Consider the following 26,329-nt stretch of genomic DNA (forward strand, 5'->3'; position numbering starts at 1 on the left):
GTTGTGTAGTGTCCATATACTATTTTTTTTTTTAATGTGGACCATTTTTAAAGTCGTTTGTGAATTAGCTGCAGTATTGCTTCTGTTTTATGCTTTGGTTTTTTGGCTGCAAGGTATGTGGGATCCTAGTTCCCCAACCAGGGGTCGAACCCGCAGCCCCTGCATTGCAAGGTGAAGTCTTAACAACTGGGCCTCCACAGGAGTCCCTTCAATGTACTGTTAGGTGACCTTTTCCATGTTACTTACTTTGGCAGAGAATGCTGTGCTCTTCAGTCTCTGGGTTTCCCCGTCTTTCCTGGCCAGCTGTAAGGCTTCATTTCCCGTGTGCAGAAAGGTGGGGCTGTGTAACTGAGTTTCAGCCAGTGGAATATGAGTGGGAGTGATGCTTGTCACTTTGGCCTCTAAAGCCATCTGTGGGCCTCTCCTTGCTTTGTTCCATCTCTCACCTGCCAGATAGATGTAGATTATGCAGTGGAAAGAGCTTGGAACCCTGACTCATAGAGCAGAGTCTGTGTTCCTGCCCCCAAGCTCATTGACCACATTGGATTGTGACTCAAAAGGGTGGTGGACCTTTACTGTGTTGAGCCCCAAGATCTGGGTATTATCCGCTGCAGCAGTTAGCATACGATAACCGACACGCTTGATCTCCAAACTTTGGATTTCTCATCTGCCAAGTGGGGCTGGTGGTTCCTACCTCTTAGGGTCATGATGAGGATTAAGGAAATACACAGGATGCTCTTGTATCCCTCATTAGTATCAGTTCAGTTCAGTTGCTCAGTTGTGTCCGACTCTTTGCGACCCCATGAATTGCAGCACGCCAGGCCTCCCTGTCCATCACCAACTCCCGGAGTTTACCCAAACCCATGTCCATCGAGTTGGTGATGCCATCCAGCCATCTCATCCTCTGTCATACCCTTCTCCTCCTGCCCTCAACCTTTCCCAGCATCAGGGTCTCTTCCAGTGAGTCAGCTCTTCGCATGAGGTGGCCAAAGTATTGGAGTTTCAGCTTCAACATCAGTCCTTCCAATGAACACCCAGGACTGATCTCCTTTAGGATGGACTAGTTGGATCTCCTTGCAGTCCAAGGGACTCTCAAGAGTCTTCTCCAACACCACAGTTCAAAAGCATCAATTCTTTGGTACTCAGCTTTCTTCACCGTCCAACTCTCACATCCATACATGACTACTGGAAAAACCATAGCCTTGACTAGACGGACCTTTGTTGGCAAAGTAATGTCTCTGCTTTTAAATATGCTATCTAGGTTGGTCATAAATTTCCTTCCAAGGAGTAAGCGTCTTTTAATTTCATGGCTGCAGTCACCATCAGCAGTGACTTTCGAGCCCCCAAAAATAAAGTCTGACACTGTTTCCACTGTTTCCCCATCTATTTCCCATGAAGCGATGGGACTGGATGCCATGATCTTAGTTTTCTGAATGTTGAGCTGTAAGCCAACTTTTTCACTCCTCTCTCACTTTCATCAAGAGGCTCTTTAGTTCTTCTTCACTTTCTGCCATAAAGGTGGTGTCATCTGCATATCTGAGGTTATTGATATTTCTCCCGGCAATCTTGATTCCAGCTTGTGTTTCTGCCAGCCCAGCGTTTCTCATGATGTACTCTGCATATAAGTTAAATAAGCGGGGTGACAATATACAGCCTTGACGTACTCCTTTTCCTATTTGGAACCAGTCTGTTGTTCCATGTCCAGTTCTAACTGTTGCTTCCTGACCTGCATACAGGTTTCTCAAGAGACAGGTCAGATGGTCTGGTATTCTCATCTCTTTCAGAATTTTCCACAGTTTATTGTGATCCACACAGTCAAAGGCTTTGGCATAGTCAATAAAGCAGAAATAGATGTTTTTCTGGAACGCTTATTTTTAAAACCTGGTATAAAATCCTCATACCACAGTTATTCCTGATACATGTTCCTTTTAACTATTTTAAGCAGCTTCTTAATCAGTAGGCTATATTGACCATGGTCCTTTGTTGACTCTTTAAAAGACTTGATAAAAATATCATATTTTTACAGATCATTATTTTGTAATATCCAGAACTGTCTTTGCCACCACAAAGGGCCCTTTGGGTATCTGAAAACTCATCCTGCAGGAGCCATGTCGGTGGGCTCACCGCATGATGTTCAGAGGACTAACCTTGCTTCTAGAGTAAGATATGCTTCAAGTGTCGTAGGGAAAATATACTTTATTAAAAACAAATGACCTCTCGGAGCTGGTAGTGGAGATACGTGGCCAGGTAGGCCTTTAGGTGCATCCACAGCCCAATCTGCTTTATCCTGAACTGATTTCTCTACACTTTCCTGTCTCCCCTTCCTCAACTCCTCCTCTGTCCCCATGATCTGGCTTTTGCCGCAACCAGTTCATGAAAACCTCTTTTGCAAAGCTGATCTAATTGCTAACCTCCAGCGGTCTCTTTTTAGTTTTCAGTCAACTGTATTTTTTGCAATTTTGACACTGTTGACCTTTTTTTTCCCCCTCACATCTTCCCTCTTTGCTCTCGAGGTTTAATTCCTTTTCTCTTTCTTCCTAGCTTTTGACTGCCTCTCTCTGTCCCTGTGTGCGTTTTCCCAGGATTCCAACTCTCTTTGCTCATCCTTTGTCGATCTCCTCTAGTAGGTTAGGCTTTGGTGTCCAGGCTTGTCTGTCTCCAGCCTGTGCTTTGTCGTGCGATCGGGACCACAGTTCCTTTGCCTACTAGACATTTACTGTGGTGGGTCCTGTAACCATCTCAGCCTCAGTATTTTCATAAATAGATTAAATACAGTCTCCCCACTCCCTGGGAAAATTTAGCTCCATTATTTTTATAGGAAGAATTTGCTTTGTAGTGAACTGATTTTTTTTTTTGTCTTGCTAATCATCTTCATTAATTCATTTGCTTTTAGCTGATATGCGTTCAGTACCTTGTTTGGCTAGGGTGAATGCTCGGGACTAGGAAACACTAGTATATAAAGCAGACACAGTCCCTTTCCTCATGGAGCCCAATTAGCAGTCACCATGTTTGGTCAATTGTGTATTTGCATAGGTTATTTCACTTAATCCCCATAATAAAACTAAGTAGATAGATACCAATATTATCCCCATTTTAGGAACAAGGAAACCAAGAATTATATAAGTAATTTACCCAAGATTACCCAAGCCTTCAAGCGACCTGTTTCATGCCTGATTTAACTATTACAATATTTATATAGAGCCTTCACTAAGTCGTGTCCAACTCTTGCGATCCAGTGGACCGTACCAGGCTTCTCTATCAGTGGGATTTCCCGGGCAAGAAAACTGGAGTGGATTGCCATTTGCTTCTCCAGGGGATCTTCCTGACCCAGGGATCGAACTGGGGTCTTCGGCATTGCAGGTGGATTCTTGGGTGGATTCTTTACTGACTGAGCCCCCAGGGAAGCCCATTATAATATATACTACCGTCTTTTTCTCTACTGCTTGTATCTCTCATGAATTCTTTCCTTCCCACTTGTTGCTGTTTTTTCCTAACCTTCACTTAACCTTTAGGATTTAGCATTTGGATTTTTTGTCATGGATTTCCTATCCGGTCCATTCTCTACTACTCCTCTGCCAAAGCTTTATCATTATAAAAGAGAAGTTTGAATATAATAAAATTTTGCATAAGCTCTAACCTAGTACCCACTGCTGGTAAATTTCTTATGGCTTAGTAGGTCTTTCTCAATTTAGTGGTAAACCACCTTTCTAGTCACTTAGTCAGTATTTATCGAGTACTGTTGTAGTTGCCAGAATGGCAAAATCGCATTAAAAAAACCTGCTTGCTAGAGCTTAGTCTATCGAGGGAGAAGTTAATAAACATATAAGCAAATACATATCAGATGTTCATAAGCACAGTGAAGGGAAATAAAATAGGATAAAGGGAGAGGAAGTGGTTAGAGCAATGTGTGTGTGTATATGCATGTGTGTAAGTGTAAAGTGTTTTGGGTGAATTGGTCCAGGAAGGACTCTCCTGGATGAGGTAATATTTGAACAGAGATCTGAATGAACTGACATGAGCCATGCAGATATCTGGTGTCAGGGTGTACCAGGCAGAGTCCACACTGTGGTCTCCAGCCTGCCTCTGCCGTCCTGTGGGCAGTCAGGCCAGACCCTTTTCTGTTCCCAGACTAAGGCAGGTACGGTCACATCTCCAAGTCTTTGCACTTGTTATTCTCTCTACCTGGAAAGCCTCCTCTTTTCTGTTTCTCTGCCTGATTCGTTTTCTGCTCTTATTTCCTCACATCTCTGAAACATTGAAGTGGTTTACATCCAGTCCTGTATCAAGCTTCAGTAAAATGTAGCTCTGACTGTGGGACCAAGAGGAAGGTTAGTGGGTTAGTCTATACAGCAGAGACTCCGCTCTCTCTCTCTCTCTTTATATATGTATTATATAACATTATAGAATACATGAAACTGAAAGTGTTAGTTGCTCAGTCCTGTCCGACTCTTTGCGACTCTATGGACTGTAGCCCGCCAGTCTCCTCTGTCCATGGAATTCTCCAGGCAAGAATACTGGAGTGGGTTGCCATTCCCTTCTCCAGGGGATCTTCCCAACCCAGGAATCAAACTGGGGTCTTCTGCATTGCAGGCAGATTCTTTAACCAGCTGAGCTACCAAGGAAGCCGGTGTACTAGATATAATAATGCTTTATATTATATATTACATATCAGATAATATATACAGTATATATAATGATTTTATAACACTAATAATGTATACTATATTAATATAATGTTAGGTATAAATGTATGCTTTATATTTATATATCATAATATATAATATATATTTTATTAAAAAAAGGAAGGTGAGTTGTAAATTTAGCCCCAAACTTTCTGGCAGCCGCAGCAACAAAATCACTTACAGAATTTTATGATCAGGAGTGAAAAAGGCCTCTAGATTTTAGCAGGAAAACCAGTTTTTCTAGGTCCCCAGGGCTATGGGGTGTTCTGCCAGTGTCTGCGTGGCTGTTACTGAGGGCTGAGGTAGACACTCGCCTACATCATGACACAAATGTGGGTATGTCCCTGTAATGTCTCCCCTCGTCAGGTCTGGACACGATCCAAACTGCAACTTCATGCCAGCAGTTTGGGAGGGGATTTAGGTAAGGCAGCTTTAGTTGTGACTAAATCCAGGCATAAAATCCAAAATATTTTTGAAGATTGAATAAATGGCATGACCTTCAGACCATCCGCCTGTTAAACTGGGCATCTGCCAAAATACTTTGTAAGTATCCTAGCGTCTCACATTCTTTGCTGCTGTTATTTATTCAGGTGTGACTGACAAGAGGGGATTGAAGGGTTTGTTCTTAGCTGGTACAGAAAGAAAAATCTGATGTTTCTTGGTAGCTCTCAACTCAGTATTAAATAAAATAGTTCTGCAAGTAGTTTTTTTAAGAATATGTTTGCAGTGTTTTATGAGTACCATGCAGAATGTTAAAAACATGTACGCGTTTCAGGAAAATTACGAGAAGAGTGTTGACCTCATGGATCCCTGGAAAGGTCTTGAGGACAGTTTGACAACTGCTGTGTCTGCACAGTGTAGTTGGGGCCGATTTTATTTTATTTTGAGAGAGAGAGCTGGGAGGACGTCCAGAGGAAGAGCAGAACAATCAGAGAGAAAAGCCAGTGCGAAGGCCCTGAGGTAGAAGCACACTTGACACAGCCCAGGAGTGTGAGGAGGCAAAGGATGCCTAGGGTGCAGTGAGGGCGGTGGGAGTGGGTAGCAGGAAGGACCCTGAGAGAGGTTAGGGGGACAGCAGACATGTTGTGAGGATTTCTGTGAGATAATATACATATTTGGCATGGTAGCAGGCACACAGTCAACACTTCAGAGATACTACTTATCATAGTAATGGGCTTCCCAGGTGATGCTAATGGTAAAGACCCCACCTGCCAATGCAGGGGACGTAAGAGATGGCCAGTTCCTTCCCTGGATCGGGAAGATGCCCTGGAGGCGGAAGTGGAAACCCACTCCAGTATGCTTGCCTGGGCAATCCCATAGACAGAGGAGCCTGGTGGGCTACGGTTCAGGGGGTCACAAAGGGTCGGACACGACTGAAGTGACCTCGCACAGCAGACAGCATGTCATAGTGATGGTGAAGTAATACAGTTACAGATTTGACCTTTAAAATAAAAACTGTCTGAAAGAGACTCTAGAAGTAGGAGAGACATGAAGCCGTAGCTGGACAGAGACCTAGGGATCGAGTGAGGGGTTTTTGGTTTTATTTTTTATTTTTTTAGGAGAAAGAAGGGAGTATTGGTGGTCTGAGGAGAACAGTTGAGAGGGAGGATTAGATGATGCAGAAAAGAGAGAGCAACGTTGCTGGAGCAGTGTTCCTGAATATGTGAGGCAGGATCTTGTGAGTAGCTGGTCTTTGCTGGGAACAGGGCAGTTTCTCTCTCGTTTGGGTAGACCCAGCAGCAAGCATTTCTGGAAGTTCTTTTCTGATCCTTTCAGTTTTCTTAGTGGAATAAGACTTGAGGTCAACAGCTGGGAACCAATATGGCGGAGACGATATTAGTGATCTGAAGAGAGAGGAGATGTGAAATGCTTGAATGGGAGAGTGGGAAAGTGAGTGGAGTGGAGAAATAGAGTGGGAATGAGCTGTGCTGCGTTCAGCTGCTCAGTCATGTCCGACTCTTTGCGACACCCTGGACTGTAGTCCACCAGGCTCCTCTGTCTATGGAATTTTCCAGGCAAGAATGTGGGGGTGGGTTGCCGTTTCCTACTCCCGGAGACCTTCCCAGCCCAGGGATTGAACCCTCGTCACTTGTGTCTCTTGCATTGGCAAGCAGATTCTTTACCACTGTGCCTCTTGGGAAGATAGTGGGAATATCAAGGGGCATTTAGGGTACTCCTGAAGTGAGGGGCTGTGAGTTTAAGGTCAGCACTGCCAGCCTTTTGTGGGACCACGTTTGGCTGCGTGAGTATAAGCACGGAATAAGTGGAGAATTGGATTAAACCAGGATTGAGGTTTGTCTAAGAAAGTATGGCAAAGCTAGAGGGGGTGGGGAAGTTGAGAGTGGATACAAAAGAGAGGTTATCATGGCAAGCTCTGAGATCTGTGTTAGGTATCCACTGGGTGCTTGAAACAGGTCCTAGGGAGTAGGGATGGGACCCAACACCTAAGGGAGGGTGGAAGAGAACATTGTTGCAAAGGGTTAAACTGTAGTCATTTAAATTAAAAAAGGAAGAAAAAAGATGAAAGAAAGACCACCAGAAGAAGCTTTAATTATTTTAAATGTGCTTTACAGATGCATTAGTAATAGGTTTTCCTGGGGAAATCTTTAGATCACGTATGTACAGCTGGTATCCCTCCATCAGTAAAGTACAAAGAATATTTTACTTAGATCATGAAACAAACAGTTCCTCAAAGAAATAAGTAGACCTGGTTTGGATTTTTTTTTTTTAACCATGCAAAGACAGGGTAATGTGCATTAAGTAACTCAAGTGTTTCCATTCCAGCTCTTATTGGTTAACTTACCAGACCTCTCTCAGCCTTCGTTTCCTTGTATGTAAACCATCTTAAGGGCTTCCCTGGTGGCTCAGTGGTAAAGAATCCACCTGTAATGCAGGAGATGTGGGTTCGATCTCTGGGTCAGGAAGACCCACTGGAGAAGGAAATGGCAATCCACTCCAGTATTATTACATGAAAAATCCCATGGACAAAGGAGCCTAGTGGACTATAGTCCATGGCGTCACAGAAGTGTCGAACATGAAGTATCAACGTTAACAACAAATCATCTTAAAACATTTGTGGGGACCAAAGAGATAAAGTCTTTAGCTGAATGCCTGGTACACAGTTAATGCTAATAAATGTTCGTTGTATTATTCAAGAATCTTGAAGTAAATAGCACTTTTTCAAGAGACTACCTCTGTGCTTACAAGTATATGAGTGAGTGAAGTGTTAGTGAAGTCTTCAGTCATAGTGAAAAATTCCCAGGCTAACTCTGCCTTTGGCATGCAGAGCTCAGAGCTGTTTGACTGTAAACCTTTTTTAAGTTGGGAAGTTTACAGAGATCTTATCATAAATCTGGTTAAGATTCCATGGTAAAGGGAAGAATGTTGAAGGAGGAGATTCAACTTTCCCCCATAACACTTCTGCCTTATCGTCACCCATACTTGTCATAACAGTTCTAATTTACTACCATTTGAGTAATCATGGTCTTTCTCCTCCTCCTCTTAAAGAAAAACCGCTCTAACTTGTTGGATCAGCTTCTTCATTCTCCTTGGTTATGGAGTAGGAGAATAGATATGATGATTCGACAGAAGAAAATTCCTTCAACAGCATTAGTACCGTAAGGGAGTAATGGTATAATTGAGAGGCTGGAATGAATGAACAGAAAGTCACATACACTTGATTTTCTTGTTAAAGCAAGCTGTGAGCGTGTGTGAGACATTTCTGAGGAAATATGTGGGCAGAGGAGGACGACTGGGGTCCTATGTGAGCAAGTAAGAGAAACAGCCAGTCAAGCATGGAGCATTGCTATTGTTGTGATTGCATGTATATCTGCAGGCTGATAATGCCCGGGACTCGATGTACATATCATAGTATACTATGAGCATGTTATACATAAAATACTTAAATTGCAAAGCCATGTACACCCACGTTCATGGCAGCGTTATTCACATGAGCCAAAAAAGTGGAAGCAACTCAGGTGTCCATTGATGGATGAATGGGTAAACGAAATGTGCTCTATATAGGCAATGGGATCTTAGCCTGAAAAAGGAAAGACGTTCTGACACGTGCTCTAACGTGGCTAAACCCTGAAGACATTCTGCTAAGTGAAATAAGCTGGCCATGATAGGACAGGTGCTGTATAATTCTACTTACGTGAAGCCCCTAGAGAAGTCAGATTCAGAGAAACAGAAAGTAGGATGGTGGGTTCCAGGGGCTGGAGGAACAGGGAGTTAGTGTTTAATGGGTACTGGGGTTCAGTTTGCAGGATGAAAGAGTTCTGTGGATGGACGGTGGTTATGGATGCACAACCATATGAGTGTACTTAATGCCCCTGAACTGTACACTTAAACATGGTTAAGAAGAATTGACATATATATGCTATCATATATAAAATAGATAACGAGTAAGAACCCACTGTGTAGCACAGGGAACTCTACTCAATACTCTGTAATGACCTATGTGGGAAAAGAATCTAAAAGAGAGTGGATATATGTATATGTATAACTGATTCACTTTGCTGTACTCCTGAAATTAACACCTCATAAACCAACTGTATTCCATAAAAATTAATTTAAAAAAAGATAGTGAATTTTATGTGTATCTTATAATTAAAGCAAATTATAATGCAAACTTCATAGAAATGGCCCACTATAAACTAAACTAAAATATTATGAGAATTTTTTAGTGAGACAAAATGAAAAATAAACTCAAGAAATATGAAAAGCATCAAGAACATTATGAAAACATCAGAAAACTATGAAACTTTGCTTAAGGACAAAAAGGATTTGAATAAATGCTCTAAGTTTTACCTAATTTTATCTGTAAATTTTACACAATTACAAATACATTTGCTATTGGAATTTTGGCTTACTGAAATGATCTGAAAGGCCATGAAATAATATCTAGTTACATATTGAAATGAAAGAGTACTGAAGAGACTCTTAGCCAATCAGGTATAATTAAACTTAGCCTAAAACCACACAAAAATTAATGTGGCTTTGATATGGGAATAAACTGAGAGATCAAAGGAACAAAATAAAAAGTCCAGAAACTTGCCCGTAAATATATAAGAAGATATTTTACAATACAGATGATATTTCAGATCAGTGGTGAAAAAATGTATTTCTCAATATTCCTCTTGTGGCAACTGGCTCACCATTCAGTCAAAAAATTTGAAAGCCCAAATTCTACCTCACACTATGAACTATGCGGTTTCCAGATGGGTTAAAGATCAAATGTATAATAAATGAATCATAAAAGTACTAGAATTCATAAAGATAAGTAATTGCATTGTCACAGGGTTGGAGGGAATTTTAAAATGTGACGCTAAGGAAGAAAACGAAGAATAAAAGCTTCTTGAATCCTGACATATTGAAACTCACCAGGAACCAATTTGCAAGGCAAACAATTTCCCAAATTAGTGTTTAGCTAGAAAGATTCTCATTATATGGTTATGACACAAATGTCCAATAATAAAATATTGGTTAAATGAATTATGCTGTGTTCATTATCAAATAAATCACTATTCCATCAGATGTACAGTGCCTGGCAGTTGTTATTCAGGAAGTACATGAATGAACAAATAAATTAATTTACATCATGTTGACCTGGAAGAGATTCATGATACAGTGGATAGAAAAGGAGATTATAATGCCATGTGTCGCCATGTGTAACCCCTAAAACCCCTACAGGTATGATCCATACTTATAAATGTGATTACTATAAAGATGTTACTGAGATGTTAGAAGCTGGAAGCCTGCATAGCCAAAAAAAAAAAAAAATCAGTATCCATTCATGCATTGATGGATATTTGTTTCTGTACTTTGACTATTGTAAGCAGTGCTGCAGTGAACAGGGGGGTGCATATATCTTTTTGAGTTAATGTTTTTATTTTCTTTGGAAAAATACCCAGAATTGGAATTGTTGAATCATATGGTAGTTCTATTTTTAATTTTTTGAGGAAACTCCAGGCTGTTTGCCATAGGGGATGCACCAGTTCACATACAGCATTGCACAAGGGTTCCCTTTTCTCTGTCTTCTTACTAACACTTGTGGTTTTTTATCTTTTTGATAATAACCATTCTAACACAGATGATATCTCACTGCGGTTTTCATTTGCATTTTCCTGATGATTAATGTCTCTGAGCACATTTTCATGTGTTAATACCTGTTGGCCATCTGTATGTCTTCTTTAGAAAAATGTCTCTTCATATCTGCCTGTTTGTTAATCAGATTTTTTTTTGCTATTGAGTTGTATGAATTCTTTATATATTTTACATATTAACTCCTTATTAGATATATGATTTGCAGATGTTTTCTCTCATTCTGTTGGTTGCCTTTTCATTTTGTTGATGGTTTCTTTTACTCTGTGGAAGCCTTTTAGTTTGATGTAGCCCAGCTTGTTTATTTTTGCTTCTGTTGCCTTTGCTTTTAGTGTCAGATCCAAAAAATCATTGCCACGACTGATGTCTTGACACATATTTCACACATATGTTTACCACCTATGTTTCCTTCTCGGAGTTTTGTATTTCAGGTCTTACATTTAGGCTTTAAATCATTTTGAATTGGTTTTTGTGTAGAGTGTAAGAAGGGTAAGATGGTGATCCAGTTTCCTTCTTTTGCACGTGGCTGTCCAGTTTTCCCAATACCATTTACTAAAGAGACTGTCCTTTCCCCAGTGTATATTCTTGGTTCTTTTGTTGTAAATTAATTGACCATTTATGCATAGGTTTATTTCTGTACTCTCTATTCTGTGTGTTCATCGTTGATCTATGTGTCTATTTTAATGCCAGTAAAATACTGTTTTGATTATTGTAGCTTTGTAATATAGTTTGAAATCAGGAAGCATGATGCCTCCAGCTTTGTCCTTTCTCAAGATTTCTTTGGCTATTTGAGGCTTTTGTTGTTTTCTCGGTGGCTATGGAGCATTACTACTGTAAGTAATGAGAATTAAATGTATATTAAACTACTTTAAAGGAAAAATGTCACCAATAACTGTTCTTTTCAAGGAAGATGAAAATGTTCTGTGGGATCCAGTTTAGGTAATGATTCTTCCAAAAAGAGCATTTATTAAAAACCTTAGTTCTGTTGAGTTCATTTTTGTTCTTCAGGAGAAAAGAATTATGAGATTTTTAAAGTAATTTTTATTATCATGAAAGCAAAGCTGGTATTTGAGCTGAAACTCATCACTGCAGAACCAATCAAATCAGAATAGTATACCAAAAAATCTGTTCTGTCAGAAGAGAATCAATCTGTTGTTTCCATTTTCAACACACTTAAAAGAAGAATTTTAAAGATAGAACACAATTATTCACTTCATTAAGAGGACTCATTTTTCTCTACACCAAGCACATATTTGACTTTGAGATAATCTGTTTCATGTCATAGAAAACTGGGCTTTATCCCAGAAAGAACATAGAAGCTTGAAATAACAAGTAGATATTGTGTGTGTTGACCCCAACACTTTACATTAGTTCTTAATCTTTGGGCTTAATTATTAATTATTGCTACTGTTGATCTAGCAATCAACAATACATTTCTCACTCCTATGTTGGTTTAATTTAAAAGGAACAACTCTGAGACTAGAGATATCCTTAGAGACAGAAGGATGCGGTTTACTTTTGTTTTTATCAGTTGCATTTTATTTCCTTTTCCCTATCAGAATGACCCTTCTGGGATCCCTACTCACTGTGTTTATGTAATAGATTCCTGAAGGGGTCTTTAAAAATAGGGGCTGTATTCTGCTTCTTGAAGTTCATATTACTTAATGTCTGAATTACAAGAAAAACTTTTGTTATGAAATCTCTTTCTGTATTATTTATATATGGACCGTTAATAAGCAGGTGTATTGAAATGCTATATATTAATAACACAACTGCTCCTTTGAAGCAGTAGCGTGTGGTTGTCAAGGACACTTTGCTTTTTGAGAAAGGCCTGGTCTTGAATCCGAGTTGTCCAACTTACCATCTAAGTGACTTTGGGAGAGTCAATCTCTCGCAACCAGTTTCATTAAATTTGATATAGTAATAGCACCTACCTCATAGAGTTGTTGTGAGGATTTAAATGAGATAATAGGACTATTTAGAACAGTGGCTGGAACATAACTGGTAATTAGTAATGCTCAGTTAAATGTTAATATTAAAGAAATATAGCTAATGTACCATGACAAGTTTGGTGTTTAAAATAAAGCCAGCATCCGAAACACACTTTACTCTGTGACGATCAAGAAAAAAGAATGTTTATTTTGCAAAGAAACATGGATCTGCCCATTGTCATCAGACAATGGCATCCCATTAGTTCTGTTGTAAATAGTTTCTATTAATAAATTTACTACATTGTGAAATCTCATTATGAAAGCTGAGACAGGGCATTGTCTATTGGAGTTTTGTTTATTATCAACAACTTATAGGACATAATGTTTTTAACCAATGAGTTTTTTTTTTGGCAGCACTAGGTCTTTGTTGCTTTGCGTGGGCTTTCCCTGGATGCAGTGCAGGGGAGGGCGGGTGGCTGCTCTTCACTGGGGTGCGTGGACGTCTCACTGCGGTGCCTTCCCGTTGCGGAGCAGTCTCTCGGGCATGCGGGCTTCAGCGCAGCAGTGCGTGGGCCAGTACTTGTGGCGTGCGGGTGCTGGGGCACATGGGCTTCGTAGTTGGGGTGCACGGGCTTAGTGGCTCCGCAGCTTGTGGAATCTTTTCGGACCAGGGATTGAACCCGTGTCCCCTGCATTGGCAGGTGGATTCTTATACACTGAGCCACCAGCAAAGTTTCCAATGAGTTTTTCAACGAAGGAAAAAGATATCTAAATCCTGTCCCCCCTTCAAACGTCACCTCCTTAGTGAGACCTGCTCTGGCCGTGCTGTGCAAGTTGCAAACGCTGGGTGCTCCAGCGTCCTTGCCTTGTCTCCTGTTCCCCTTAGCCTGGATTAGTGTCTGACACCTACGCTATACATTTATTTATTTTCTCTACTGTTTATCTTCTAAGTCTAGAAGAGAAACTGCCTGGGGCAGGGATATTTGTCTGGTTTGTTTCCTGCTCTGTCTCCTGTCTCAAACAGAGTGTGTGTGTGTGTGTGTTTGTGTGTGCGCGCGCGCGCTTGCTTAGTTGTGTCAACTCTCTGCAACCCCGGGGACTGTAGCCCACCAGGCTCCTCTGTCCATGGGATTTCCCAGGCAAGAATGCTGGGGTGGGTAGCCATTTCTTTCTCCAGGGGATCTTCCCGACCCAGGGATCAAACCCACATCTGCTACATTGCAGGCAGATTCTTTACCACTGAGCCATCTGAAAGCCCCGCCTATCACATAGTAGTTGCCTAGAAAGTTTGTTGAATGAATAAGGATATAATTCTAGTTTTGAGAAATTCTTCTATATATTTTAGATGTTGTGGTAATACTCATCCTTCTCTTTGATATCAGTTTAATTAAGAGTAACTCAATTTTAAATTAGGATCCTTCCTGATAGACACTCTCAATATTTTATAGCAGAGTATGCAACATATTATGTAATTCCCAGATGGTGCTAGTGGGTAAAGAACCCCCTTGCAATGCAGGAGACTTGGGTTCGATCCCTGGGTTGGGGAGGTCCCCTGGAGAGGGCATGGTAGCCCACCCTAGTATTCTTGCCTGGAGAATCCCATGGACACAGGAGCCTGGCAGGCTACAGGCCATGGGGTTGAAAGAAGTTGGACATGACTAAAGTGACTTACCATGTATGCAACATATTAATGGTATGCAGCTATTAATACTTTATTTCTTTGCTATTTATTAAGGGTTTATTCTGTGCTGGGGATATAAAATTAGTAAAACACAGTCCTCCCTTAGCAGAAGTGATAGCCATGTGTACAAATATATGGCAGAGTTTCCAACCACTGGGATCTAATGTCTGATGACCTGAGGTGGAGCTGACATAATAATAGAAATAGAGTGCACAATAAGTGTAATGAGCTTGAATCATCCCGAAACCATTCCCCACAACCCCAGTCTGTGGGAGAATTGTCTCCCATGAAACTCGCCCCTATTGTCGGAAAGTCACCACTGCCGATGTGGTGACTGATGCATGCTGTAACAGAGGCGAACACAGAGGGCGCTCCTGAGCAGATACGGAAGCCGTCCAGGAAAGCTCACCCTGAAGTTAACCTTGACCGGTGAGGAACAGGAGTCAGTCAGGGCTGAGGGAAGGGCACCAAGCAAGAAGGGCATTCTAGCCAGATATTACTGCATCCTGGCTTTTTTCTTCTGGTGCTCGGCTCTAATTACTGTGTTACCCTTTCCTTAAAACACTGTTTTTTAGTGTTCACTGAATTCATGGAACACATTTTTTCAGGGGTTCTCATGGAAATTGCCTATGGTATTTTTCTTAGACTGTGTATAACAGGCAAGAGTAATTAGAAAAATTGCTAAGTTATGTTTATATTCAGTATGATCCAATATGTGTTTTTGAATTAAACATTTTTCTTTTTATTGTAGTCCCTGTGGTTCTAAGATACACAGTAGAAAACTCTTAACAGTTGAAGAATGCCAGTTTATTTCCATTTTTGTGTTTTGAACATAGAGGATTATTACAGAGGTTATATGTGTTTTTTAAAGGGAAACTTAAGGCATATTAAGGAATTCTTCAAAACATGATTTTTGCCCTTTTTAAACTCTATTGTTTTGCGCACTTTCATATCTTCTATAAGGTTACTACATTTACTAAAATCTGCATTCTGAGGACAATGAAAGTTCAGGTATCTTACTCAAAATCAGTTGTGAAAAGCACCAAATTTCATCGTCCTTTTCGCCTTTGAATAAATTGTAAACAAGGAAAATATTTGTAAACTTTTGTCTGTGGCATATTAAAATAACTATTAAGATGACACTTGAATCATCCTAAGGATATATATATATATATATATAAAATATATCTATTTATTTATATATATCTTTTAGATATATATATATATATATGTAAAGCTGATTCACTTTGCTGTAAAGTAGAACCTAACCCAACATTGTAAAACAACTGTGCTCCAATAGAAATTATTTTTTTTTTAAAGAGAAAAAAAGATGACACATGTAATAGTCTACATCATGGAAGAGGAAAAATGGCATCCTTGCCATACCTTGGCTTATGGGCTGTAGCATATCTGTGTATTTCCTGACTCAGATAATGTTTCAAGACAGGCTGTGGTCCAGTATCCATCCATCCACTCACCCACTAACAACTTGAACTTGGGAGCTGTTCATGTGCTGAAATTACAAAAATGAATGAAACACGTCCCCTACATCTTAGCTGTTCACTGTCTGATGTGGCTTTCTTATGTTGAATAATACCTCAAAACTAACTTCTATTATATAAATGCATAATTTGATTTAACAAAACAATTTTTGAAAAATGGAATTGAATATTTGAAAATACATGTCACTCTTTAAATAAATAGTACCTGGTACTTTGTTCCACACCCAGCATTATTGAAGCAATGCTTGGGAATGGATAGTGTTGAGTGTCTTAAGGACATACACACCATTCTGCCACTTATAATTAATTGTGTGATAGTAGGTGAGTTTAGTTAACATTTTCAAACCTCAGTTTCCTAATTTTAAAATTGAGATAATTTCATTCACCTTTTGGGGTTGTTATGAAAATCAAATGAGATGAAATACGGACAAGTGAGCTTCAGTTTGTTTTCTGTCTCTTTTGTACTTTTTCCTGCTTTAGGTCATATTTCTGCAACTTGTTAAGTAAGTTCAGGTTTGAGTTTACTACGAGTTGTTTGAAAGTGCCGGAGCCCCTCTAATTTGGCAGTGCGTTTAGGATATTAATTTTCAGGCTGGCAGACTTCGCGGTGGTGCTGCTGCTGCGTTGCGTCTCGCTGTTCCAAAGTGAAAGAACCTTTAAAATATTTACTTGATCATGAAAACGTATCTCCTGGGATTGAGGGCATCAGTGAATAAGATATCTAAGTGTAAAAGTGCAATACATACTTGGCTCGACATTCACCATCATTATTTTTGCATCCCTGTTAATCTATAAATAAAATACTGTTGTTCTCTTACCTTAGCTTGCAAATCTTTCAGAAGGCTCCCTTTTTTTAAACTAGTTTTTTGACTTTTGGCTGCACCATGGGGCATGTGGGATCCTAGTTTCTGACCAGGGATCAAACCTACTCTCCCTGCACTGGAAGTGCGAAGCCTTAACTATTGGCCAGCCAGGGAAGTCCTTCAGAAGGCCCTTTGAGATTCAGCCTTTGGTAGACTTGTCAGCTGGTTCTCATCGCTTCTGCCCACTCCTTTAGACTACTTGTTGTTGTTCAGTTGCTAAGTCTTCTTTGACTGTTTTTGACCCCTTGGACTGCAGCACGCCAGGCTCTTCTGTCCTTCACCGTCTCTCAGAATTTGCTCGAGTACATGTCCATTGAGTCAGTGATGCCAGCCAACCATCTTATCCTCTGTCACCCCCATCTCCTTTTACCTTCAATCTTTCCCAGCATCCCAGCTGACTCTTTTCCAGTGAGTCCGCTCTTCGCATCAGGTAGCCGAAGTATTGGAGCTTCAACTTCAGCATCAGTTCTTTCAATGCATATTCAGGACTGATTTCCTTTAGGATTAACTGGTTGGATCTCCTTGCAGTCCAAAGGACTCTCAAGAGGCTTCTCCAGCATCATAGTTCAAAAGCGTCAGTTCTTCAGCGCTCAGCTTTCTTTATAGTTCAACTGTCACATCCATACATGACTACTGGAAAAACCATGGCTTTGACTATATGGACCTTTGTCAGCAAAATGATGTCTCTGCTTTTTAATATGCTGTCTAGGTTGTCATAGCTTTCCTTCCAAACAGCAAGTGTCTTTTTAATTTCATGGCTGCAGCCATCATGTGCGGTGATTTTGGAGCCCAAGAAAATAAAATCTATACTGATTCCACTTTTTCCCCATCTATTAGCCATGAAATGATGGGATCAGATGCCATGATCTTAGTTTTTTAATGTTGAGTTTCAAGCCAGTTTTTTCACTTTCTTGTTTCACCATCATCAGGAGGTTCTTTAGTTCCTCTTCACTTTCTGCCAATAGAGTGGTATAATCTGCATATCTGAAGTTGTTGATATTTCTCCCGAAAATCTTGATTCTAGTTTGTGATTCATCCAGCCCAGCTTTTCGCATGGTGTACTCTGTATAGAAGTTAAATAAACAGGGTGACAATATACAGCCTTGTCATACTCCTTTCCCAATTTGGAACCAGTCCACTGTTCCATGTCGGTTCTAACTGTTCCTTCTTGATCCACATACAGGTTTCCCAGGAGGCAGGTAAGCTAGTCTGGTATTCCTATCTCTTTAAGAGTTTTCCACAGTTTGCTGTGATCCACACAGTCAAAGCTTTAGTGTAGTCAGTGAAGCAGAAGTAGATGTTTTTCTGGAATTCCCTCGCTTTCTCCATGATTCAATGAATGTTGGCAATTTGATCTCTGGTTTCCCTGCCTTTTCTAAATCCAGCTTGTGCATCTGGAAGTTCTCAGTTCATGTACTGCTGAAGCCTAGCTTGAAGGATTTTGAACATAACCTTGTTAGCCTGTGAAATGCGTGCAGTTGTACAGTAGTTTGAACATTTTTTAATTACCTTTCTTTGGGATTGGAATGAAAACTGACCTTTTCCAGTCCTGTGGCCACCGCTGAGTTTTCCAAATTTGCTGACATATTGAGTGCAGCACTTTAGCGACATATTCTTTTAGGATTTGAAATAGCTCAGCTGGAATTCCATCACCTCTACTAGCTTTGTTCATAGTAATGCTGACTTAAAATTCTAGGATGTCAGGCTTTAGGTGAGTGATAACACCATCATGGTTTTCCGGTTCATTAAGACATTTTTTTGTATAGTTCTTCTGTGTGTTCTTGCCACCTCTTCTTAATATCTTCTGCTTCTGTTAGGTCCTTACCATTTTTTTCCTTTATTATGCTCACACTTGTGTGACGTGTTCCCTTGGTGTCTTTAATTTTCTTGAAGAGATCTCTAGTCTTTCCCATTCTGTTGTTTTCCTCCTTTTCTTTGCATTGTTCATTGAAAAAGGCCTTCTTATCTCTCCTGTTCTCTGGAACTCTGCATTCAGTTGGGTATACCTTTCCCTTTCTCCTTTACCTTTCACTTCTCTTCTTTTCTCAGCTATTTGTAAGGCCTCCTCAGACAACCACTTTGCCTTCTCTTGCATTTCTTTTTCTTGGGGATGGCTTTGGTCACCGTCTCCTGTACAATATTATGAATCTCTGTCCATAGTTCTTCAGACACTCTGCTTACAACATCTAATCCCTTGAATCTGTTCGTCACCTCCCCTGTATAAACAAAAGGGATTTGATTTAGATCATACCTGAATGGCATTAATAGTGGTTTTCCCTACTTTCTTCAATTTAAGCCTGAATTTTGCAATAAGGAGCTGATGATCTGAGCCACAGTCAGTTCCAGGTCTTGTTTTTGCTGACCTTGTAGAGCTTCTCCATCTTCAGCTGCAAGGAAAAGCATCAATCTGATTTTGGTATTGACCATCTGGTGATGTCCATGTGTAGAGCTGGGTTGGAAAAGGGTGTTTGGTATGCCCTGCATGTCATTTAGGAGAAGGCAATGGCGCCCCACTCCAGTACTCTTGCCTGGAAAATCCCATGGATGGAGGAGCCTGGTAGGCTACAGTCCATGGGATCGCTAAGAGTCGGACATGACTGAGCGACTTCACTTTTACTTTTCCCTTTCATGCACTGGAGAAGGAAATGGCAACCCACTCCAGTATTCTTGCCTGGAGAATCCCAGGGACGGCGGAGCCTGGTGGGCTGCCGTCTGTGGGGTCGCACAGAGTCGGACACGACTGAAGCGACTTAGCAGCAGCAGCAGCGGCATGTCATTTAGTAATGTCTTCAGGTTGTTGGAGCCACCAACTGAAATTAAAGGAGCGTGCAGGGGACTCTTTTAGGTCTGAGTCTACCATGGCTGTTCATCTGTTGTCCTGGTTATCACATCAGCACTTGCTGGTACCTGTTTCAGCAGCTTCCTCCCACTCTTTCTATTTTCAGGCCGCTCTCTACATTTTACGAACTGGTTGTCACCTCAGTGCCACCTGTGTTAGCTATTGTCATCCTTGATTTCTGTACTCCTAATTGAACCTTCCTGGTTTTATTTTTGAAGGCCCTAAATCTCTTGAGTGATTTTAAACAATGTAGAACGTATTAAGCTTTAAATCTCACTCAATAATAGCTTTTTCCTTTTGACATGAGCCCACTTTGAATGTAATTCCACCTTCCATTTTGGATCATTGTATATAATCCTCTTAAAACCTTTTTTTTTTTTTTAATTGCAGATGGTGTTTGTAAATATTATTCTAATGGTTTATATCAATAAACTTCCCAAAATTTAGTCTATGATTTGAAAAAAAAAAAAAAGACTCTTGCCTCCTTAAAATACGCTGAAAAAATTACTTGGCTAGTAAAAATTGTTAGTCATGTTGTTTATAGGCTGGGTCACAGACTTCTGTGTTGGAAAGGAAACAGCTCAATTCTTTATTGGCCTAGAGAATAAAAGTGGTATTGCTGTATGTGTGTGTCCCTACAGAATTCCTGTGTTGAAAGCTAATCCTCAGTGGGGATATTTGGAGGTGGGACTCAGGGAAGTGACTAGGTTGTGAGGGTGAAGCTCTTACAAGTGGAATTAGTGCCTCTATGGATGCGACCCCAGAGAGCGCCTTTGCCTCTTCTGCTACATAAGGACACTGGAAAGCAAGCTGTCCACAAACCAGGACACGGGCCTTCCCCAGACACTGAATCTACCGGCTCCTTGATCTTGGGCTTCTCGGCCTCTGGAAGTCTGAGAGAGATATTAATACTGTTTATAAGCCGCTTAGTCTATGGTATTTTGTTGTAACAGTCCATATAGACTAAGGCAATTATTATATGTCAAAAGTAATTCAATGTTTGGTATAGTTGGATATACAATCTGTGCTAACATAATAATTTATTTTCTATTATCTCTAATGGAAAACTTTCTGCACTGGATTTTTGGACAATGACCAGCTGAAGAAAGAAGAGAAAAATCAACTTCCAGCATAGAGCTGGAAGGCGAAAGGCAAAATATTTATCTCAGTTGAGTGTTTTTCAAGAAAACACTGTAATCTTTTTTTTTGCCCATTTTCTAGAAATTTTGCTGCTTTTCAGGTTAACCATGTTTTCTCTACAGTTGACTATTTTAATTTTATTTCCATTATCTGTGACTGTAGGGTTTTGACATATAATGTTGCAGATGTGATTATTTTATCATAAGTAACATATGGCTGTTTTTCTAAGAATACATAAGCAACAGAATATTGGTTTAAGACTATGTTATTCAGATGTGACAGTACGCTTCATCCAAGAGAAGCAGCTAAGACCTGCTGGTTAAAATAATTTGATACGACTCCACAATTTCCATAGCATTGAGAAAGAAGTTAGTAGAATGTTACATATTTTTAAAATATGTGTATCTGTGTTTTTTTCTTTTGGTGGTTTGTAACTAAGACTTTTATCTTGTTAAAACAAAAAGTCCCCAAGGGTATTACATATAATTATGCACCGCTTTCTCTTTCTCCATTATGTGTATGCACACTCTTTTTGCAGTAGGGTTCAGACATTCTTGGTGCTTTTAGGGTGCTTATATTTGTAATAATCCCTCCACTTAACCATTTAATAAAACTTTAACATGCCCCTTGAGAAATTATAGGTGTATCAAAAGACTAGAAGAGGGACTTCCCTGGCAGTCCAGTGGTTAAGACTGCGCTTCCACTGCAAGGGGCTTGGGTTCGATACCCAGCCAGGGAACCAAGATCCTGCATGCTGCATGACACAGCCAAAAAAAAAAAAAAGACTAGAAAATGTTCATTAATCTGCCTGTATTATGAATGTAGCACTTTTTTTCTGATGTGATTTAGATCACCACTTTATTAATACTTGAAAGGATGATGTTGCAAACTTCAGAATAGAAATACATAATTCATGAAATTCTGTTGTGAGAGCTTTTGAAAGCTTGCATGGCACTTTACTGTTGATTATTACTGATGGCACTTGGCTTAATGGTGCAATACTAAGAAATAGTAAAGTCATTTACCCAAGAAATTAAAAAAGGATTAGTAATATGTTCAGATAAGGAATGACTGATACAAATTTCTGAATACTGTTTCTCAGAATCAGAGCTGAAATTGGAAAGTAATTTTTATCATCCTTGGCACTGTCCTTGAACTTTTATCTGTTTAATGGAAATGTTAGGGTGAATAAGGTCAGCCTATTTAGAAACATCTCAAGCTAATTTGGCTTTTGGTTCAAGGCAGTCTACTGCTTTTCTGTCTAAAGAAAATAAAAGAGGCTGCTGACCATCAAGATTTAAATGTTACCTACTTCTGTTTCCACCAAATAGATTTTGTATGAAAATGTCTAGCTATAAGTGTTCCTGCAAGGGCAGTTCAAGATGTTGCATCAGCATTCTCAGTGGTTTTCCCAATTCCAGCCTTATTTTGCCTCTAAAATTCTCTCTACAAGTGAGTCCATGTGTTTCAGACCAAATGTAAGAGTATTAGAGAAGGCATTTAACTTTCCAGTTCTAGATCTAGTCTGTACCTTACAAGGTGCTGTTTTCTGCCATTCCCATCTGTGAGTATTTGTTGAATGGGTTGGGTTTCTGTTCTCTTGGATAAAAGATTGGATTAGGTGACCAGTGGGCTTCCCAGGTGGCGCTAGTGGTAAAGAACCTGCCTGCCAATGCAGGAGACATAAGAGTTGCGGGTTTGTTCCCTGGGTCAGGAAGATACCCTGAAGGAGGGCATGGCAACCCACTCCAGTATTCTTGCCTGGAGAATCCTGTGGACAGAGGAGCCTGGCGGGCTATAGTCCATAGGGTCACAGAGTTGCATGTGACTGAAACGGTATAAGCACGCACACACACACAATCAGTGACCCTTCCAGCTCTGATATTCCTCAATTAGTATTTTGTGACTTCCAGTATCAGCCTGTAACTAGGCAATACTATGGGGAAATCCTTTGCTAATTACGCTTGTTATAATGAAAATGAATGAACTGTTCCCAGTTCTTGATAATCTTTTGAAAACTAGGTTCTGAATCAACTCACTTTTTAGAAGTCTGTCTCTAAGAGTTTCAGATTCTAAGAAGGCTGCTGAATTGATAATTATAAATGTCAAGTCTGCAATATTGTTAAAACAGAAGCCTTTATGACTTTTTCTCTTGCCCTACATATTTTTCTTGACATCTGAGAACTTGAGATTTCTGAGCATTTTTCATTAAGTATACCCTTAAAAAAATTTTTTTTTTATGTGGGTCATTTTTTTGGTTGTTGTTTTTTTTTTTTTTCTATTGAATTTGTTACAGTATTGCTTCTGTTGTTTATGTTCTGGTTTTTTTGGCCGTGAGGCATGTGGGATCTTAGTTCCCCCACCAGGGACTGAGCCTGTACCCCCTGCCTTGGGAGGTGAAGTGGTTCACTGGAACGCTAGGGAAGTCACAAGTATACCCATTGTAGTTAGTATTTAAGTTCTCCTCAGAAAATTTTATCCCCATACTACTTACTTGAATATTATGGATTGTAGTTTCCATATAAAATTTTACTTTGGAGGGAAAAAAGGATTTCTTGACTCTTAACAATTTAGAACCATGAATCGAGTTTATATGTCTTTACATGTGAGGAAAGTTTAAGAATCAGAAATAACTAAGTATTAAGTCCTTGGCAGTAAGTCATAGAGCCAGATTCGTAATTGTTTTCAGTCACGCAGTGCTGGGAAACAAAAACTCAGATCATTCTTCATTCCACACTTGCCATCTTATATACCTATTTTAAAATGCTGTAGCATTTTGGGAATAATTACTATGGTATTTGCCAAATGGGTTGTTATTAATTACATCATTTTCTATATTTGTGAGTTGCTCTTTTACTAAGGAGATGTTTTGGCTTCTGTTTATTTAAATTAACTCATTTTTGGCTGTGCTGGGTCTTCATTGCCCTGAAAAGGCTTTCTCTAGTTGCGGTGCGTGGGCTTATTACTGCAGTGGCTTCTGTTGAGGCGCGCATGCTCTAGGCGCCTGGATTCAGTGATAGCTGCGGCTCTTGGGTTCTAGACCTTGCAATCCAGGAGTTGTGGCATACAGGCTCAGTTGCCTTGCAGCTTGTGGAATCTTCCAAGACGAGGGATCCAACACTGTGTCCGCTGCACCAACAAGGAAGTCCTCTTCATTTATTTTTAAGTTTTATTTTTGCCTGTGTCTGTATGGACTTGTGACTTTCTGTTTTACTCAATGGGTTATAAGCCACTGATGCTCCCCACAGGGCTCTGGGGAGACAGACCTTCATTACCCTGGTTGGCCTCCAGCACTCCATGCTTACCTGCCTTGCTCAGCTCCACCTAATGGGCTTTTGAACTGAATTAGTCAAGAAGGAAAGGAAAACATATTTGTTATGGGCAGCAATAATAATGCAAAGTGAAACTACCTTTTAAAATGTTTTTTCTAGACCTTCCAACTGTATTTTTAGTGACCTTTTTGTTCTTAGGGTTTTCATATTCCTTAATATTTTTTTCCTGTGTTGTTTGCCTTATTATCTCAAATTATATTTACCCATCAATTTATAGTTTATTATTATTATAGAGTTTCCCCTCCAATGTTAATACATTTCAGAGGCAGAGGCCCAAATTTTTAAACTTTAGTTTATAGTAGTGCTTTTGTTTGATGCCATGCATCATTGGATCTCATTGCTTGTCCTGTGGTAGAACTAGTTGTGTATAAAATAATGCTAGCTTTTTCCAAGTAGTCACACTGATATTTTCAAATCATCATTTTTACCAGGTGCCAGAATGCTCTTTGTTTAACTTATTAAAAGAAGGGCACTCCATGTTGATATCTTCTGGAGGAGGTTAGATGCCCCTCCTGTAGGCACTGATAACATTCCATATTCCTCTTTACTCTACAAATTGTACTGTCATTTTATATTTGTTTCTCCGCTAGAGGCTCCAGCCTTTGCCCTTGGGCCCAGCATAGGGCTTATTGAAAGTCTTTTGAAATGAATTGAAGAGGGTGAAAATAAGCAGTCGGTTTTAGAACTTTGGGATAGTGGAGAGTTGATAGGGTTTATGCCAGAGGCACTGACTGCCCAGATTCTCTTCCTATTTTTGGTCTAGGAGAATAGCCTAGAAATTTCTGCTTTAGCTAGCCTAATACTAGCTAAGATCATGAGAATTTATTAAAAAAATTTTATTGCAATATAGTTGTTTTGCAGTGTTGTGTTAGTTTCTTCTGTACAGCAAAGTGAATCACCTACGCATATGTATATATGCAAGCAATGAGATCCTATATATATATATATGTATCGCCTCTTTTTTGGATTTCCGTCCCATTTGGGTCACCACAGAGCACTGAGTATAGTTCCCTATGCTATACAGTAGAATCTCATTAGTTACCTATTTTATACATAGTAGTATATATGAGATCATGAGAATTTTTTAAAGATAATAAATTTAAGAATATTTAAAGATGGCACTCTTAGTAAGTATGCTGCCAGTTGTCAGCATTTTAAAATGTTTGAGAAGAAAAAAAAAAAGAGATTAACTTTTTGCTTAAGGAACTTGCAGCTTGAACGGGGAGATATATCGAAGGGTCAGTGACACCAGTATATATAGTGGTGTGACACTTGTGAGGTCGTTGAAATTATTCTTTCACTTGTAAAGTAGTGATTGCCATCCTCTCTTCCTGTTTTATTCAGCTGTGAGATTCAAATAGAGACACGTCAAAAGCCATAAGAGTTATGCAAATTCAGGTTTCTGTTATTTCACTACTCAGGATGCAGGGAGTACAGTCATCTCTTGGTCTCCAGGGAACTGGTTGCAGGGCCCTCAGACTGAAATCCATGGATGTTACGTCTCGTATATAAATGGGCTTAGGGACTTCCTTGGTTGTCTAGCGGTTAAGACTCTGAGCTTCCAATGTAAAGGGCCCAGGTTTGATCCCTGGTCTTAGCTGAGGCATGTGGGAACTAGTTCCCAGAGACTTCAGGAACTTCCCTGGTGGTCCAGTGGTTAAGACTCTGAGCTCCCAATGCAGTGAGCCTGGGTTCAGTCTCTGCTCAGGGAACTAGATTCCCCATGCTGCAACTAAGACCTGGTGCAGTCAAATAAACACATACTACAAATGAAGACCTACCCCAGTGGTTAAGACTCCACCTTCCAATGCAGGGGGCGTGGGTTCAATCCCTGGTCTGGGAACTAAGGTCCAACCTGCTGCAGGCTGTGGCCAAAAATTAAAAAATACTACAAATGGAAAAAGCCTTGCCAAATAAGTCAATCAATAAATAACCCAGAAGTCAACACATTTTCTCCAGTCAGTCAATAAATAGAAAAAGAAAAAATACCCCAGGAGCCAATATATTTTCTCAAGGATTATACAGAATCAGAAAGACAGGTGGACTTGGAGTTATACCCAGTGTTAAGTGCAGTGGACCCAGGACGAGGGGCAGCTGGCTTTACAAGTAGATGCAGTGCCCACAGCAGAGGATCGAACATGAGAGCACATTAAGGCAAATAGAACAATAGAAGCTGGTGATCGAACTTTAGTAACAATCTCTACATAGTGATGTAGGAACTCCTAGTTGTGGATATTTATGTAAAAATATTAAGTAT

The 26,329-nt window shown here is 40.0% G+C and overlaps 1 protein-coding gene across 11 annotated transcripts in view; it reads left to right on the forward strand.

Annotated features, from left to right (window-relative positions):
- Positions 1 to 26,329, forward strand: part of DGKH (diacylglycerol kinase eta) — a 204,254-nt gene that overhangs the window by 18,233 nt on the left and 159,692 nt on the right. For 4 of the 11 annotated variants that reach the window (XR_014071424.1, XM_081550819.1, XM_081550826.1 and 1 more), the window contains exon 1: positions 6,133 to 6,360. The exons of 6 other annotated variants lie outside the window; for them this stretch is intronic. The gene's annotated coding sequence lies outside the window, so the exon portion shown is untranslated. Of the gene's footprint in view, positions 1 to 6,132; positions 6,361 to 8,189; positions 8,300 to 26,329 lie in introns of those variants that run through there. One more of the 11 variants, XM_081550823.1, reaches the window with a different exon arrangement.

The sequence above is a fragment of the Giraffa tippelskirchi genome, chromosome 12, assembly GCF_054371585.1.
Source record: "Giraffa tippelskirchi isolate mGirTip1 chromosome 12, T2T-mGirTip1v1.2.pri, whole genome shotgun sequence".
NCBI lineage: Eukaryota > Metazoa > Chordata > Mammalia > Artiodactyla > Giraffidae > Giraffa > Giraffa tippelskirchi.